A 16,782-nucleotide genomic window follows, 5' to 3' on the forward strand; every position below is an offset into this window, starting at 1 on the left:
TCTGGAGCCATCTTACCGAGCACTTGTATTCACTTCTCCCAACAGATGGCGGTAGGAGCAACAATATGCATGCATCTATCTTTCTACCACTAAGATTAATTAATAAAGGGAGACTGGAAAAGATATCGTAACTATTTTTTTTTTTTCAGTATCTTCGTTTTACGTTATACTAAGCGTACAATGCCTCCAGGTGAAGATTTTTTAGTAGTAGTAGTAGTAGTAGTAGTAGTAGAAGATATCGTAGTAGTAGAAGATATCGTAGCTATGTTTTTTTTTTTTTTCAGTACATTCGTTTTACGTTATACCAAACTGTACAGCGCCTCCAGATGAAGATTTAGTAGTAGTAGTAGTAGTAGTAGTAGTAGTAGTAGTAGTAGTAGTATAAGTTGTTGTTATTGTTGTTGGTTGTGGTAATGATGTAAACAAAACTCTTCACCTTTGATTCAGAACCTGCAAGGAAGACTCAACCATATGAAAGAGAACTCTAGGTACTAAAATCTATTCCACTATGTTCCCCATTGAATAAGCTCTCGAATGCTCCAAGCTTGAACTCTGTGTATGAGGAGAAAGTCCCTTATCTCTTTTTCCTTCCCCTTCTCCCCCTCCTCCTCCTCCTCCTCCTTTTCCCACAGTAAGTGACATCTGATCCTCCCTCGCCACCCTTGAGCAGATACCCCTCCTCCTCCTCCTCCTCCTCCTCCTCCTCCTCCTCCTCCTCCTCCTCTCCTCGCTTTCCTACTCTCCCTCTTTTTCTCTTTGTCTCCATGTTCCCCTTCGTGAAATCTTACCCAGGTGTCCTCAAAGGTATTAGACAAATATTCGATTCGCACATTGGGTGGTGGCAGTGGTGGTGATTCTCTCTCTCTCTCTCTCTCTCTCTCTCTCTCTCTCTCTCTCTCTCTCTCTCTCTCTCTCTCTCTCTCTCTCTCTCTCTCTCTCTCTCAGCTTATTGGAAGGATCAAGATCAACTCAAGTTCATGTGATGTGGTGAGGAATATATGCTCAGGTAAATCTTTTTCCTTCCTCCTCCTAGACAAAACCTATAGACGCACGAAGCATGAGAGAGAGAGAGAGAGAGAGAGAGAGAGAGAGAGAGAGAGAGAGAGAGAGAGAGAGAGAGAGAGAGAGAGAGAGAGAGAGACGACGACCTCCAAACAAAAAAATAAATAAAATACGCACAAACACCAAAATTCCAAATAACAAAAAGAAGAAAAAAATACAAGAACATTGAAAGAGAAAGAGGTGAAGGAAGTTGGTGATAATGAGAATAGGGGGTGGGGGACTGAGACATAGACGGGAGAGCAGTGTGAGGAGGCAGAAAGAAAACGAGAAAGAGGTGGAAGCAGGGGTCACAGTGCTGCGCCGGACTCCAAGAGGGCGCGACGCAAGCACTGGACAAGGGCAGGGGACTCACAAGCGGGCGGGCGGGTCGAGGGGAGGAAGGAACGGCGGCGTGCACTCGTCCTGTTCCCTCGACGACAAGAGACAAGACAAAGGTCAGATCTTGGATGGAACGATGAGATTACTGTTGAGAGTGTGTGTGTGTGTGTGTGTGTGTGTGTGTGTGTGTGTGTGTGTGTGTGTGTGTGTGTGTGTGTGTTTGAAAGGAATTGACAAAGGGATAGGTGGATGAAGAAAAGTTAAATAAAAGTTCAAGTGAAAAGTTTAAAGAAAGAAGGAAAGTAAGAGTCTTGGAACTGACAAAGGGATAGGTGGATGAAGAAAAGTTAAATAAAAGTTCAAGTGAAAAGTTTAAGGAAAGAAGGAAAGTGAGAGTCTTAGAACGGAAGGATCTGCAAAATAAAGCAGTGTGTTACAAGACAACACGAAGAAAAATGCATTAAAAAAAAAGCATAGCAAGATGGACAATATAATAAAAAAAATGGGAAGAAGGAAAAATATTTGTAAACTGAAGGAAGGAATGGACTTTCAAGAGTATGATCGCACTGCTAACAAAAACATCAATGTCTCAAGTTCCCCCTGAGGTACTCTTAACTCATTCATATGCAGTGTGAACAAAATAAAACCAGAAGAGCTTTTCTTTTTACCCTTTTTTTATGGAACGCCACTTTACGGTTCTCTCATTCCCTTACAATCCTGCTGGCTGCCTTCTTCCCTTTCCATCTCCTTTCTTGTGCTTACGGCGAGGTATTAAAAGCACAGCAATAATTGTAAACTTTCAGCACTCTGGTGTCAACTACTATTGTTTTCTTTGTTACAATAAGTGAGCTTTTGAGCGATTCATCTATACACAACTAGACAATGCCCAACTCATTCTTTCTCTCCTCCTCCTCTTCTTCTTCTTCTTTATTTCATTCTTTCCCTCCTTCCCCTCCTTGTTCTTCTATTCTGCTTCTTCCTTCTCATTGTTGACACCTCCTTATTTTCTTTTTCTTCTTTCTCCTCACCTACCTATTTTTTTTTTTTTTGTTACTATCCCTTAGTTTTTATCTCTCTCCTCTCTCTCTCTCTCTCTCTCTCTTCTCTCTCTCTCTCTCTCTCTCTCTCTCTCTCTCTCTCTCTCTCTCTCTCTCTCTCATTGCTTCTTCGTTCTCCTTTTCATTCCTGTATTCCTCTTTCACCTTTCGTACCTCCTCTTCCTCCTGTTTTGTCCTCTCCTCATCTTCTCGTCTTCTTTCCTCTCCTCTCCTCTCCTCTCCTCGTCCTCTCCTCATCTTCTCGTCTTCTTTCCCTCTCCTCCTCCTCTCCTCGTCCTCTCCTCTCCTCTTCTCTTCGTCCTCTTCCTCTCTCCCTCTCCCAAACTCCTCAAGACTGGTGGCTCTGTTTCAGCTACACGAAGGTTGGTCTTGTCCTTCTGACTACACAACGCAAGACCCACCACCACCACCACCACCACCACGGGGGCGTTGATTGGATGTCCCTACTCCTTTACTCCCGGATGCCATACCTCCACACTCTCACTCTCCACCCTCCCTCTTCCACCTAAACAAGCACCCCGGACACACCGTCACTACTGCCAGCGACGATGACTACAACAGTAATGAAAGCAGTGTTACTGTTACCACCACCATCATAACCACCGCCACCACTGCCAACACTGTCATAGTCTACGTGACTAACACAGCAACGTCGAGAACAGTAATGAAAGCAGTATTACTGTTACTACCATGACCACCATCACCACTACCACAATCACCACCCACCTTCATAATATTAAACGTAACTATCTCAGCATTAAAATCATTAGTATGGCTAGTTATTAATTTGATCGAGCGGTCTTGTAATACTAATGAGGAATAGCGGAACAAATAGAAACAGGATTAAGAGCCAGTGGAACAGCAACGAAACTACAACACATGAAAAGGTAACAAAAACTAAGTAAAAGAAAACCAAAGGTAAAAAAAACAATGAAAAGTAAAAGAAAACAGCAAAACAAAAGCAGCAACAAGAATTACAACAGTATTAGCAATGCCAGCGCCACCACCACCACCACCACCAACAACAATAAAAGTAACAACAAAACTGTATTTTTTCCTCACCTTTAAGCGTTATCATCTGTTATCTTAAGTTCGGATCGCAGCTGTGAATACTTGTGACCTTACACACACACACACACACACACACACACACACACACACACCTTAGAAACAGCAAGTGACTACCAGAACCTTGTGTTTGTTGTATCCTCTTCGTGCACCTTTTCCTGCTTCGTGTGTGTGTGTGTGTGTATGTGTGTGTGTGTATGCGCGCGCTCCTCCCGTCGCTATACACACACACACACACACACACACACACACACTAACTCACTTACACTATGTTTTTTCTTTCTTTTTAATCTTTCCCATTATCACGATTCCCAGAGAGAGAGAGACAGAGAGAGAGAGAGAGAGAGAGAGAGAGAGAGAGAGAGAGAGAGAGAGCCTACATGACCAATCACAAACGCAATATCCCAACAACTAAACTTTCTTTTTCCTTCCTTTCACTTATCCAACAGAAGAAGCAGCAACATAACACCACAAACCCAGACCACCTACCTACCTACCTCTCTAACCCCTTCAGAAAACTACCCACCACCTTCCCCTCTCTACGTGACTGTGTGTGTAAAGAGGTAGCGAGCCAATCCAATCCCAATAATAGAGCACCACAGCATCAGCACCCCAGCCTCCCTTCGTTAACAGCAGAGTCCACGCCAGCAAGCACTAGTAACACCAAGCAACACAGCCTCTTCCACCACCACCACCACCACTACCAGAGCCGACCCCGTCATCTAAGCGAAGTGGTAGTGGCCCTAAATAATGTTGGCACCCTGGTGTATATCCTCATAGAGAGAGAGAGAGAGAGAGAGAGAGAGAGAGAGAGAGAGAGAGAGAGAGAGAGAGTCGTCCAGCAGGGCCAGTGTGGGAAGACGCTATATATAAAAATACGAACTACCAGACAAGCAAACTCTCTCTCTCTCTCTCTCTCTCTCTCTCTCTCTCTCTCTCTCTCTCTCTCTCTCTCTCTCTCTCTCATAATATGCAATAACACACTCTCTCTCAAAATATCCAATAACACAACCACACGTATTCCATAACTGCACTAAGCTACGTGATTCTCCTCCAAGATTTGACGATAAAGCCGTGAACTAGTCTCCTTTTCTTCTTCCTCATTTCTAAGCCACTGATAATCGTCTTCCTTAATAGTTCTATTTATTTTTAAGTCTTTCAGGGTCACGGGCATCTAGTCACGTGCTCGAGGAAAAGACACACTTGCAATGTAAAGACAACTAACAAAATATTACATACCTTTTCTAAATGCAAATCCTCGTGTGGTTACTAAGTGCGTGGCGAAGTCGTTGTAGAGGTAGTCTTCGTAGTAGATGTCGTCCCAGTCGTAGCTTTTTTTTCCCAGATCCCTGGTAACACCTCAGGTCGTCCTCTCCCTTCGCAACATGGGAGCTAACTTCCTGAAGCCGCCGACACCATCGCTCCAGATAACTTTACAAGCACACAGTCCGAGCTGGAGACAAGTGGGGCGCAGGGATCGTTCACAGGCTTCGTTCGTGGCTCACTTCATGCTCGAGATTACACACGAAGTAGTGGCTCGCTTCGCAGAACTCGTATCGTGAGGGAGGTCCCGCAAGAAGTCGATGGCGGGGTCGCAGGAGGAGTGTTCGAGGTTAGACGCGGCGGGGGCATGAGAGCACGTTTCAGTGAGGGAGCGCACGGAGTGGAGTTGTCGTACTCTCCCCGTCCACAGTCACAAGCTAACTAACCGCGCGGCCCGCCTCCTCCCTCCATTTATACCTTCGCCTGTTCATCGCAGCTCCCCGGCCCCTCGAGTAGGTCTGAGATACTTGAAAGCCTGCGGGAGATAGCGGCAATGATGCAGAAAAGCCGCCGCGTAATGAACCACGGGATAAGGGAGCGCCCAGGTGATAGGACGCTCCCGATTGAGAAAGCAGCAAAATTGGCACCACACTGGAGGGAGAGTGCCACAAACTATACTTTATCTCCACGTTAATGGCTTTTGTTAGTGTGCTGGTGTGTTGGCGACCCCGTGGCTAGTAAAAACAAAAAAAAGCTACCTATAAAACATCCATATAAAGTTATACAAGAAAATACAAGATAGAAACATTATTAATCCATTCCAAAGTTAAAAACACAAAAAAAAGTCTTTGAAGTTTTTTAAGCGGTATATATAAAAAAAATAATAACTCGCATTATAGGATTAATTTTAATTCCCCTCGATTGATAAAGAGCGAGAGACAGACAGACAGACATAGAGAAAGAGTGATAGTAAAGAGATAAGATAAAAGTGTGAAAGCTATGAAAACAGATAACGGAAGATAAGTGGGTGTAGAAAAAAAAAAGGAGGTGCATAGAGGAAGGGGTAGGAGGAAATGATGATAGTAGATGGAAAACACCAAAAATAAATAATTAAATAAATAAACAAATAAATAAATAACGAATGAGAGAGAGAGAGAGAGAGAGAGAGAGAGAGAGAGAGAGAGAGAGAGAGAGAGAGAGAGAGAGAGAGGAGTGACGGGGTCTTGAGTTATCTGCACCGTGTTATTAATGGAGGGGACAGTTACGCACCCCGCTAGAGAGAGAGAGAGAGAGAGAGAGAGAGAGAGAGAGAGAGAGAGAGAGAGAGAGAGAGAGAGAGAGAGAGAGAGAGAGAGAGAAACTGACTCCAAGAAAGGGAAATGAGGTTATGAAAGAAGACGGGAAGACATCGTACCTTAAGCAAAGAATTATTGTACGTACGTGACTTATTCTCCTCCAGAGTTTGTCATTTGTTCTTCATCTGTGTTCCTTTGTGTTTCCTCTTCATTGTTATCTCTTATATTGCTCATCTAGAAAATAAAAGGTCATAAGGAATAAAAAATAATATGAATATCTTGGTTATATTATGATTTTTACTGTCTGTTTTATAATGTTACTCTCTCTCTCTCTCTCTCTCTCTCTCTCTCTCTCTCTCTCTCTCTCTCTCTCTCTCTCTCTCTCTCTCTGCAGCTCCAATACGTGCCTTAGTTTCTTAAATATATGGTAATTTTATTTATTTATGTCTTTTTTCTTTATTTTTTCTTACCTCGATTTCTTGCAGTCATTTCCTAAAGTTTTTGCTTATCAGTGTGTTGAAGTCCTACCACGTTATGTGTATCAATATCTCTAAAGCCTGAAACTCACCCACGCTTACCCATAATCCCCTAGCTCTTGTTGTTGTTGTTGTTGTTGTGTCATTGCAAATTCACTAAGTACTTACGTGAACAAAAAATAACAAAAACTTAGGATTTCTATGAAATAAAGTATGGAAACAAAACCAGAACTAATATAAAAACGAAATATGTGAGGAAGAAATTCGAATCCACAATTTGTACTGCGCACACACACACACACACACACACACACACACACACACACACACACCATACACATCCCCTTCCACCCAACACACTTATTCCTTCCCCTCTCCCCCGACACACGCCTTCCTCCACTTCGCCTCGCCTACTGATAACAAGTAGAGAAGTCACTGGTATTGCCGGCCTAGCTATTTTACAAGTTTGGATGACATCACTTCGGAATCCCCGCCCGGCTTAACATTCCCGCCCCCGATCAGTATTACTCGTGGGTGAAGGACTTCTGTTATCTGTTCCTGAGCTAACCAAGGGAATTTCCTAGTACACGTTGAGTTTTCTTGTTATATTTAGTTGTTGTTGTTGTTGTTGTTGTTGTTGTTGTTGTTGTTGTTGTTGTTGTTGTTGTTGTTTTCTTTCTTCTCTTATTTTTTCTTCGTACTCTTCTTGTTCTTTTTTTTATTCTCTTGTGAAATGAAGCAAACCAACACATAATTATCGTGACATTCCATAAAAGGGAGAGGAGAGGAGGAAGGGAGAAGACAGGGTGGGGAAGACAGAGACAGATAGACATACATGCAGACAGACAGACAGACAAACAGACAGTCATGCAGGAAGATGGACAGAGGTACAATGCTGCACTTAGTTCCACGAAAAGAGGGGAAGGAGAAGAGAAAGGGAGGATACAAATTGGGAGAGGCAGAGAAAGACAGAAAGAGGCAGGGAAGTAGATGGAGAGAGAGAGATACAATGATACACTTACAAATACTCTATATAGCTGTAGGCAAGTGCGTAAAGTGCCTAGAAAAAAAATAAATGAAAAATTCAGAACAATAGAGTAAGCAGAAATAGGACAGTGCAAAATACGTGGCTCTCTTTCCACTTACGAAAAACAAAAGAAAAAAGGTTTTACTTTTTTTTTACTTACTTTTCATCTAGCGTCCTGTTTTTACGAATACGGGATCGCTGTTTGGGATAAGCCTACTCCATGTTGTTTTATCGTGTGCTCCTGCTTCATCTATCCCTTTCTGTCTTACATCAAACGAAAGAAAGAATGACATCAACATTTAATTCATCTTTACTAGTCATTTTTCACACACATAAGAAAAAAAAAGTAGGTATTCATTTTAACTAAGGGAAAGGAAAAAATATATATGTAATAGAAAAACTAAATTACATAATGTATAACTCACCTCCACTAATAATTTTTCTCACACAAGAATATAAAAAAAAAAAACGAAAAAGAACACAAGATACTTAACTTCACACACACAAAAAAAATAAATAAAAAATCCCATATGAAAAAAAGTAAACACATAACATATAATTCATCTCAAGAACAAACTCTTCACTCATTATTTTTCCTCCCCCCTTTGGCAAGATAACAAGCAATAATTAAACTTCTGAAGTGTTTACCTACGTGACCTCATGACGGAAGACGCGATCCTAGGCTTGATTTAGGCTTTTATCAGTGTGTGGGGGAGGGGTGGACGGGGATGATCTGAAAGTAGGTGTGGACAGGGGGAAGAGGAGATGCATGAATGAAATGGAGAAGGAAGAGGGGAAGATGAGGATGGTTGGGACGGTTGGGCTGAGAGGAAGAGGAGGGGATAATGGGGTGGTTGGTTTGAAATGAGTTGAAGGGAAGGGAAGGGAAGTATGAAGGGAGAGGAGGTAAGTGTGCATGTGGGTAGGGAAAAGGGAGGGAGGTACTGGGAAGGGGAAGGGAGAGAAGGGGGGGAAGACTGAAGGGAGGTAGAAAAGGAAGGAAGAAAGGAATGAGAGAGAGAGACAGAGAGAGAGAGAGAGAGAGAGAGAGAGAGAGAGAGAGAGAGAGAGAGAGAGAGAGAGAGAGAGAGAGAGAGATAGGATTTAAGACATACCCCTTTACTCCTTAACATACATACACACACACACATATACACCTCGCTACGTGATGATGAGCATGTGTCCTTGTCTGATGCGGAGAAGAAACTAAAGGTATAAATTAAACAGCACCATCACCACCACCGCCACCATACTACGTCCCTGTCGACACCTCTTGCCCTCCAGTACTCTCTTTCCTCACCCTTGCTGTCGCACCGTCATTGATTCATGGCAGTGATGGCACCCAATGCATCACCGCACCCCTCCCTGCATCAACACCACCACCACCACCACTACCATCACCATCACTATTGCCTCTACTGTTTCCTTTACCGCCATCGCCACTAACAAATACAAAAGCAACTAAAAAGCTTTATATAGTAAGCAGTATAGAGATTTTATTTTTATTATTATTATTCTGTCAAGTTGCGTTGTTTAATTTATAAGTTTGTTGTCGTTTCTTTTATTGTATCTATAAAAAAAAAGTAAATAAGCAAAATTGCAGTATACAAGTAATTCTTTTATAATTGCCACTTGCGCTGTTTAATTAATGTTTATTGTTATTGTTCTTACTGTATCTGTGTGCTTTTATTGACTTGCATATTCATTATCTCTCTGCTTATTGTTTTCTCTATCAAGCTTTCGGTGTTTATGTGGAAGTAAGATTATCGTGGTTATTGTTATCACTGCACTATCGTTAGCAACAAATACATGACAAACAAAGAAAATAGACAAACACACACTATCAATAATTATTCTTTAGCACGCCCATTATCCATTATTTTCCTTATTCTTCCCGAGACTTCATCCTCTTTGTTCTCCTCCTCCTCCTCCTCCTCTTCTCCCTTCCTTAAACACATCCATTTAACCAATAACCACTATACACCTTGTTAATATCAAATCTATCCCTCTCCTGATATTGTTTCTTAGGCTCCTAACTTACTCTCACTCCTCTCTCACCACTCCCTTCTTGTCCTACACTTTATCCCTCTTTTGTTCCTCTTTTCCTCTTCCTTCTTCACTCCCACTCCCTTCCCTATCCTTTTATTCTATACCTCTTTAGTTCCTCCCTCTCTCTCTCTCTCTCCCTCTCTCATCCTCTTCTTTCCCCATGCAGGAGGAAAACAACGACTCATCGCCACTTACGGGCACTTATAGGCAAGGGAGCTACGGCAGAAGGGTGGTAGGAGTCTTAAGCACCGACTTGAGAGAGGAAATGCTCTTAAAAACTCCAAAAAATTAGGATTCTTCGCAGGTGCAGGGAGAGAGTTACGGCTGAGGGAGGGTTGAGGGAGGGTGGGAGAGTGTTAGTATGAGGAAACATTATCAAAGTGTTTCAAAACTTCGAGACACACGAGAACGAAACAAGACGGAGCTTCACGTGATGTGTGTGTGTGTGTGTGTATGTGTTCCCACTCTCATGATTTAAAAATGAATATCTTATAGTCATTCTTGTATCAATTTGTATATTTGTGTGTTCTTTTCAGGACAATTATTTTTTTGAGACTGGTATCTTTAGCGTAACTTTTTTTTTTTTACGCTGTCTTCTTGTTGCCCTTAGCCAGAACCCCTCTTACATAGCACATTAATTCCCCTATCGCACTCATGAGTCACCTCATCTCATCACCCTTATCACGGAGGGGAAGAAGGTGAGACACCAGGAAAAAAAAACATTACCGAAGCAGGAAAAGTTACTAGTGTCGCTCCCACATGCTATGGAAGACAGGGTGTAAGGCGCATCATGCCAGCCACACGTGCCCTGCTGCCCACACGCCCCACTGCCCCCCTCAGGAAGCCACTGCAGCAGGATGCGAAGGTCAGAGGTGTCAGGGACTAAATTGCATGATTCTTTCTTCGGGTCCTCCTCTTCATCAATTTGTTTGTCAATTTATCTACCTATATACCTAAGTACTGATCTATCATTCATTCACTCATTCATTTATTCACTCATGTACGTGCTTCTTATGATATGTATTACCAGCATGAGTCTTTCCCTCTGTTCACCTGTCTGTCAGCTTGTCTGCCAACTTATCCACCCATATACCGAAGTACTGATTTATCTATCATTAATTTTATCATTCATTCATTCATTCATTCATTCACTCATGTACGTGTATTCTCTTCTGTTATTTATTATCAGCATAAATCTTTTCCTCTGCTCACCTGTCTGTCAGTTAGTCTGTCAGTTTTTATACCCATATAACGAAGTACTGATATATCATTCATTCATTCATTCATTTTCATTCATTCATTCACTCACTCATGTATACGTGTTTTCTTTTATTTTATTTATCACCGATATCAATCTTTCCTTCTGTCTGTGTCTATCAGTTTGCCCGTTAGTTTATCTACTCATGTCTCTTTCCATCTATCGAACTACAGATCTATCAGTTCACTCACTTATTCATTCATTCAAGGCTTTATATGTTTCGTAATCTATTATCTGTTACCTTCTATCTGCATGAATGTTTCTCTATGTCAGCTTATCTTTGTCTATCAGTTTATTTATACATTTTTATAATCAATCTATAATATATCATTTCAGTATTTACAATAGATTCCTTTGTTTAATTATTTGTTTTATCTTTCCTTGTCTATTGTTTATCATATATCTTTATTTTACATGAGTCTTTTTTTACATTTCCACCTCTCTCTCTATCGATCTATTTATCGTTCTTGGATCTATCCACACATCTAACAACGTATCTATTATTGATTCTTCCATTCAATTATCCATGTACATTTTTCAATATAGTATCTGGCTGTCTAGTAAGTAAAAAAAAAAAAAAAAAAAGTAAAGTTTTCCTCTTATTCAGTCCTGCCGGTTTAGTTAAATCAATGAAGTTTTCGCCTTATTCTACTGTCTGCCTTGTTAATATGTCAAGTATATTTGCGCAATTTATTACTGTCTCTCTGTCTACTAAGTTAAAAATCAGTCAAGCCATCACCTTTTATTCCGCAACACTCTACGGTGTTATACAGTCTTGAATCACCAGTCGCCTTGTAAGCCATGTGAAAGAAAATAATAAATACTAGTAAAATAACAACTGGGATACAACACAAGATAGTGATCTCTATTCTTGAACTCTTTGTTCTCTCATTAAGACAGTTTCCATAGGCTACGGAGTTGATAAGCTTGGTTCTTATGGGTGTTTTTCACACTGATTGTGCAGAATTTTTCTTAAATTATAATTAGGATCATGAAAGATCCTCGCAAATTGCAGTAACTTACGCTAAAGCTATTAAAACAGTTGAAAAGACACAAAAAACGCTTAAGAATAAGAACCAGTAAAATGAAAATGATCATAAACATAAGAATAACAAAGATACAGGAAAGCTAGGGAAAGTTGCAATAAGCCATCAAGCCAACACGTGACAGTCCCTCTATAAAACATTCCTACCTATTTCCACCTATCGCCTTCATCTATAAGTCTGTCTAATACGAAACTAAGATGAGTAAAAGAGAATAACCAATACCTGAGACGTCATTTCTAGGGCGACAGCCGCTACTACGCAGCGCGGAGACCAACAGGTGTTACTGAGGCAATGGTTGTTTTCAGAACTCCGAACTACGGACGTGGCTCGGCATATGTTCCTTGCCTACACCACAACGCCGTGATCACGAATTTCAACCCAACTTAAAATGGACACAATTCTCCGTTACATACACACACACACACACACACACACACACACACAGCAACACACATACGTATGTTGATACATGCTTACATACACGTCTTCGTTTTTCTTTGATTTTATTGGTGGTAGTGGTAGTAGTAGTAGTAGTAGTAGTAGTAGTAGTAGTAGTAGTAGTAGTAGTAGTAGTAGTAGTAGTAGTAGTAGTAGTAGCAGTAGTAGTAGCAGCAGCAGTAGTAGTAGTAGTAGTAGCAGTAGTAGTAATAGTAGTAGTAGTAGTAGTAGTAGTAGTAGTAACAGCGGAAGAAATATAATTATCATCATTCATTCTACTACCACTACTACTACTGCTGCTATTACTACTACTACTGCTACTACTACTACTACTACTGTTACTACCACCATTATTACTACTACACAAAACGACGGTGGTGTGAACTTTTACTACTACTACTACTACTACTACTACTACTACTACTACTACGACGACGACATGTACTGAATATATGTACGTATGTATGTATATATGCATGCATTGTACGTATGTGTGCACGCGCAAAAGCCATAACAACAGTGCACGTTGTACAGTACAGATTGGGCAATATGGGAAGGGTGGGTAGCACTGATCGGCACCGAGGTTCCTGCCCCTATGCCGGTGCCATGAGGGTCAAGGGCAGGCGGGGGACTCAAGGAAATGACTTCTATTGCGTGGGGGGAAGGGAAGGAGGAATAGAGAGGGAGAGGAAACAGAAGGTAAGAACATAAAATGGGAGAGGGTCGTTAAGTGTTGAGAATTGAAGAGAGGATCATGAAGGAAAGGGTGGAAGTGAGAAGGAGGGAGCGAGAGAAGGTGGAGTTGTAGTGGAAAAGAGAGGAAAGGAATGAGAGAGGATAGAAGAGAGGGAGGGAGGAAGAGAACATGGAAGAGAGAAAGGCAGGATTGAAGGGTCAAGAAGGAAAAAAGGGAAGAGCTTGGAGAGAGAGAGAGAGAGAGAGAGAGAGAGAGAGAGAGAGAGAGAGAGAGAGAGAGAGAGAGAGAGAGAGAGAGAGAAGTAGAAGCGTGAAATCTCCATTACAGCGGAACGGTTCACATAAAGTAAAGAAAATACCAAACTGAAATATGCGCGGAATACACGAAGACAAACGACAGAAATTATGAAAAAAAAAATATATATATCACTGAAAATACACGTGAAAAATCCTTTGGTATTTCCTGCTTGCAATAAAAAGATTACGCCACATACTCGTATGTACGATCACAGACTAGGAAGTAATTCTTACACACATGTTAGGCGAATCTGATTCTATTCGCTGACACCTTCCTGCTATTACAGAGTGATGTAATAGACGCTCTGCTTTCTCACCACGACTGTTTTCAAAGGCCACGAGAATAACTAGTAGGGTTTTCAAGTGTTGTTCCTATTAATAATATAGTGAAGGTGCGGCGCAGAAGTGTTTTAGAATATGGCTTTAATTATGTATATGATTTCATTCTGATTTCATTCTCGCTCTGGTTATCAGAGTCTACAGAGGGTTTGATTCTCCTTTAATCATAACTACATCATCATCATCATCAACATCATCATAAATCATAACTACGTGTGAAAAATATCGACTAGTGTGAGCTTCGTATTCTTGTTTACGGTACTTTGTTAGGAGAGGTACGAAAAACAAGGAACAATCATGAAAAACTTAGGGCATATCAGCGTGAACCTCCCCTGATTGATAGGACGCACTGAAAATTATGGTGTTACTAACTAAAAGAAGGCTGCAAAATAGAGAAGGAAACAAGAAAGGAGAATGAAAAAAAAAAACACATCAATAAGAGAGAGAGAGACCACAGGAATCACATGCCATCACCCATCACACAGTACCATAATCATCAAGACCACTATATAGAAGCACAAGTAAAAAAAAAAAAGAAAAAGAAAAATACCGAGGGAAAACTGGAAAACATTACTCCCTCGGTCATTTCACACAATTTATCGCCGGCCACACCCTGACCAACCGCCCACCAATACCCACATACCCTGCCTCACCCATGGATACCCACTTAGTCTAAGGCCCGTATTCTGAAACACTTTGCTCTCTCACCACAACTATTTTCAAAGGCCAAAAAAGCTAGTCAGCCAGGTTCTCAAGAGTGTTTTTCATGTTAATAATGTAGAAACCTTGTTATTCTGTCATTAGAACCATAAAAACATCCTTAAAAATGCGTGTCACCTCAAAAAATGTTCCAGAATATGGTACTAAATCTTCAAGGAATCCATACCACATTCAGCGCACGTGCCATCATAACGCCCTCTATCTTGCGCCGCAAGTCGCTCCACCCCATAGCCCCACCGCCGCCATGCCGCGCCCCTTCTCGCAGCCGCCACTTGACGCCTCGCCTCGGCATGGGAGCGCTTCAAGTTAGGGTCTTGCTGTTTTCGTTGCGTGATAAGTTATCTTGCACGTCCAGGAAGTGTGTGTGTGTGTGTGTGTGTGTGTGTGTGTGTGTGTGTGTGTGTGCTGTTTGGTTATCATTGGTAGTTCGCGCGCGCGCGCACACACGTCATTACTGTTTCACACATTCCCCAGCTGATCTTGGGAGCATTGTCTTCGTTATCTCTGGCATCATCTCTACTAACTTCATCTCCACCACCACCATAAAAAGGGCATTTACTACTGAGACGACGATGACGACGGCGATGACAACAACAACAACAACAACAACAACAACAACAACAACAACTACTACTACTACTACTACTACTACTACTACTACTACAACAACAACAACAACAACAACAACAGCAGCAGTACCAACGATGACGAAGACGACGACAACAACGACGACAACTACCAATAATAATAATACAAAAAGACAACAAAGACTGGCATAAAAATTGCAAAAAAAAATTTGAAGGAAAGATTAGACAGTCCAAATTTATGAACAGGAATGATGATATATGTATAATACTTACTACACTACATAAGAACTGTCACGTGTAGGTCAACTGGCTTTTTGCAGCTCCACACTGCCCTTCAAATGAGAATTAGAGAGCGGTAGCAGTTAATTACTAAAACTGCGTGAAAGTTAATTGTATGAAAGTTAATTTTATGAAAGTCAGAGGATGTAAAAGATAAAAGGGAACTGTTGAAAATATTACAAAAGTCAGTGTGAGCATACAACTGTAAATCACGTTGTTACACTGAAATTACATAATCATCCACTCAAAGGTTGGGTTAGGTTAGGCTTTGTTGCCCCTCGCTTACCCACAACCGAACAACACTTACGTCCTTTATTTCCCTCTCCAGTTATAGGAGATGAATAACTAGACATTTTTTACCGTAGACTAAAAAAAAAATATCATAAAGTAAAAAAAAAAAGCTGAATTTCATATCACCGTACTGAAAAGATTAACTATCCACTCATCTATTCCTCCCCCACCCACAACATAACGATACCCACCCCATTGACTTTCATTATCCCATCCCTTCCCCCTTTCCTTTCTTCCCAGTACTCCAACAATTTAAGGCAGAGGATGGCCCAAGATTAACACCGCGAACTAGCTATCTGTTTATCTGCCTTTCAATCTGCCTCGTTATCTATCTATCTGCTGTTGATCACTGTTGTGTGTATCACCGTTCCTGACCATTCTTAAACTTGACTTTTATTTGTCTTACCTGAGATCACCCTCTTAACCTCCCGCCCTGATCAACAGTTCTTCAACCGACTCTCTCTCTCTCTCTCTCTCTCTCTCTCTCTGTCTATTCTTATAACCTTTCCCCCCTCCTCCTCCTCCTCCTCCTCCTGCTTCATTTCCTTTTCCGGCCAGCTTCAGCTAGAGGGATGGGGGGGATGGGGAGAACCCTTCTTCTGTGCTATCCTGCCTCTCCCACAAATAGTTAGAGTAGAATAGTTATCCAAACAGCCTAATAAGGACCTCAGAGTCTGTTGCTGTTTGGACTTTCTTTGTTTATTCCTTAACATATTCCTCTTCCTCTCGCTACTTCTCCCCCTTCCCCACCACCTTCTCTCCCCCCTCCTCCACCACCGCCGCCGCCTCCTCCTCCTCCTCCTCCAGCTTATTCTCATCCTTCTCCTCTCCCTTATCTACTCCTTATCTTCTCCCAAACATCACCACTATCTCCTCTGCCTCCTCCTCCTCTTCCTCCTCATTTTCCTACTTCTTCGCTTCCATAAACATCACCATCACAACCACCACCACCTTCCTTCTCCTCCTCCTCCTCTAGCTCCTATTTCCCCTTATTTTCCTTTCTTTCTTTCTTTTGCCTCCTACTCTTCATCATCATTATCATCTTCTTTCTTCTATTTATTCCTCACCACGATCGTTTGCTCTCTCACCCTCAGCCCATTTCCCTCTCCGTCTCCCTCTCCCTCTCCCTCTCACACTCATGACACCTCAAGTATTTTGTAAGCATATGAGAGGCTATTTCCGGCCAGCGTTATATACACAGCTTCTCGAGGTAGA

General features: G+C 41.7%; 1 protein-coding gene and 1 long non-coding RNA gene across 4 annotated transcripts in view; one reads left to right on the top strand and one right to left on the bottom strand.

Moving 5' to 3' along the window:
- The window catches only part of LOC135100902 (facilitated trehalose transporter Tret1-like), a 57,428-nt gene that overhangs the window by 27,197 nt on the left and 13,449 nt on the right, over nt 1–16,782 (bottom strand). For 2 of the 3 annotated variants that reach the window (XM_064004454.1, XM_064004453.1), the window contains 3 exons: nt 7,728–7,827; nt 6,210–6,298; nt 4,746–5,304 (listed from right to left, as the gene is read on the bottom strand). The gene's annotated coding sequence lies outside the window, so the exon portion shown is untranslated. Of the gene's footprint in view, nt 1–1,414; nt 1,498–4,745; nt 5,305–6,209; nt 6,299–7,727; nt 7,828–16,782 lie in introns of those variants that run through there. The other variant, XM_064004456.1, reaches the window with a different exon arrangement.
- LOC135100910 (uncharacterized) lies at nt 1,406–3,456 on the top strand. Its single transcript, XR_010268973.1, has 2 exons — nt 1,406–1,496; nt 2,791–3,456. It is a non-coding gene; the product is annotated as an uncharacterized LOC135100910 (long non-coding RNA).

This window comes from Scylla paramamosain, chromosome 5 (assembly GCF_035594125.1).
Source record: "Scylla paramamosain isolate STU-SP2022 chromosome 5, ASM3559412v1, whole genome shotgun sequence".
Classification (NCBI taxonomy): Eukaryota; Metazoa; Arthropoda; class Malacostraca; order Decapoda; family Portunidae; genus Scylla; species Scylla paramamosain.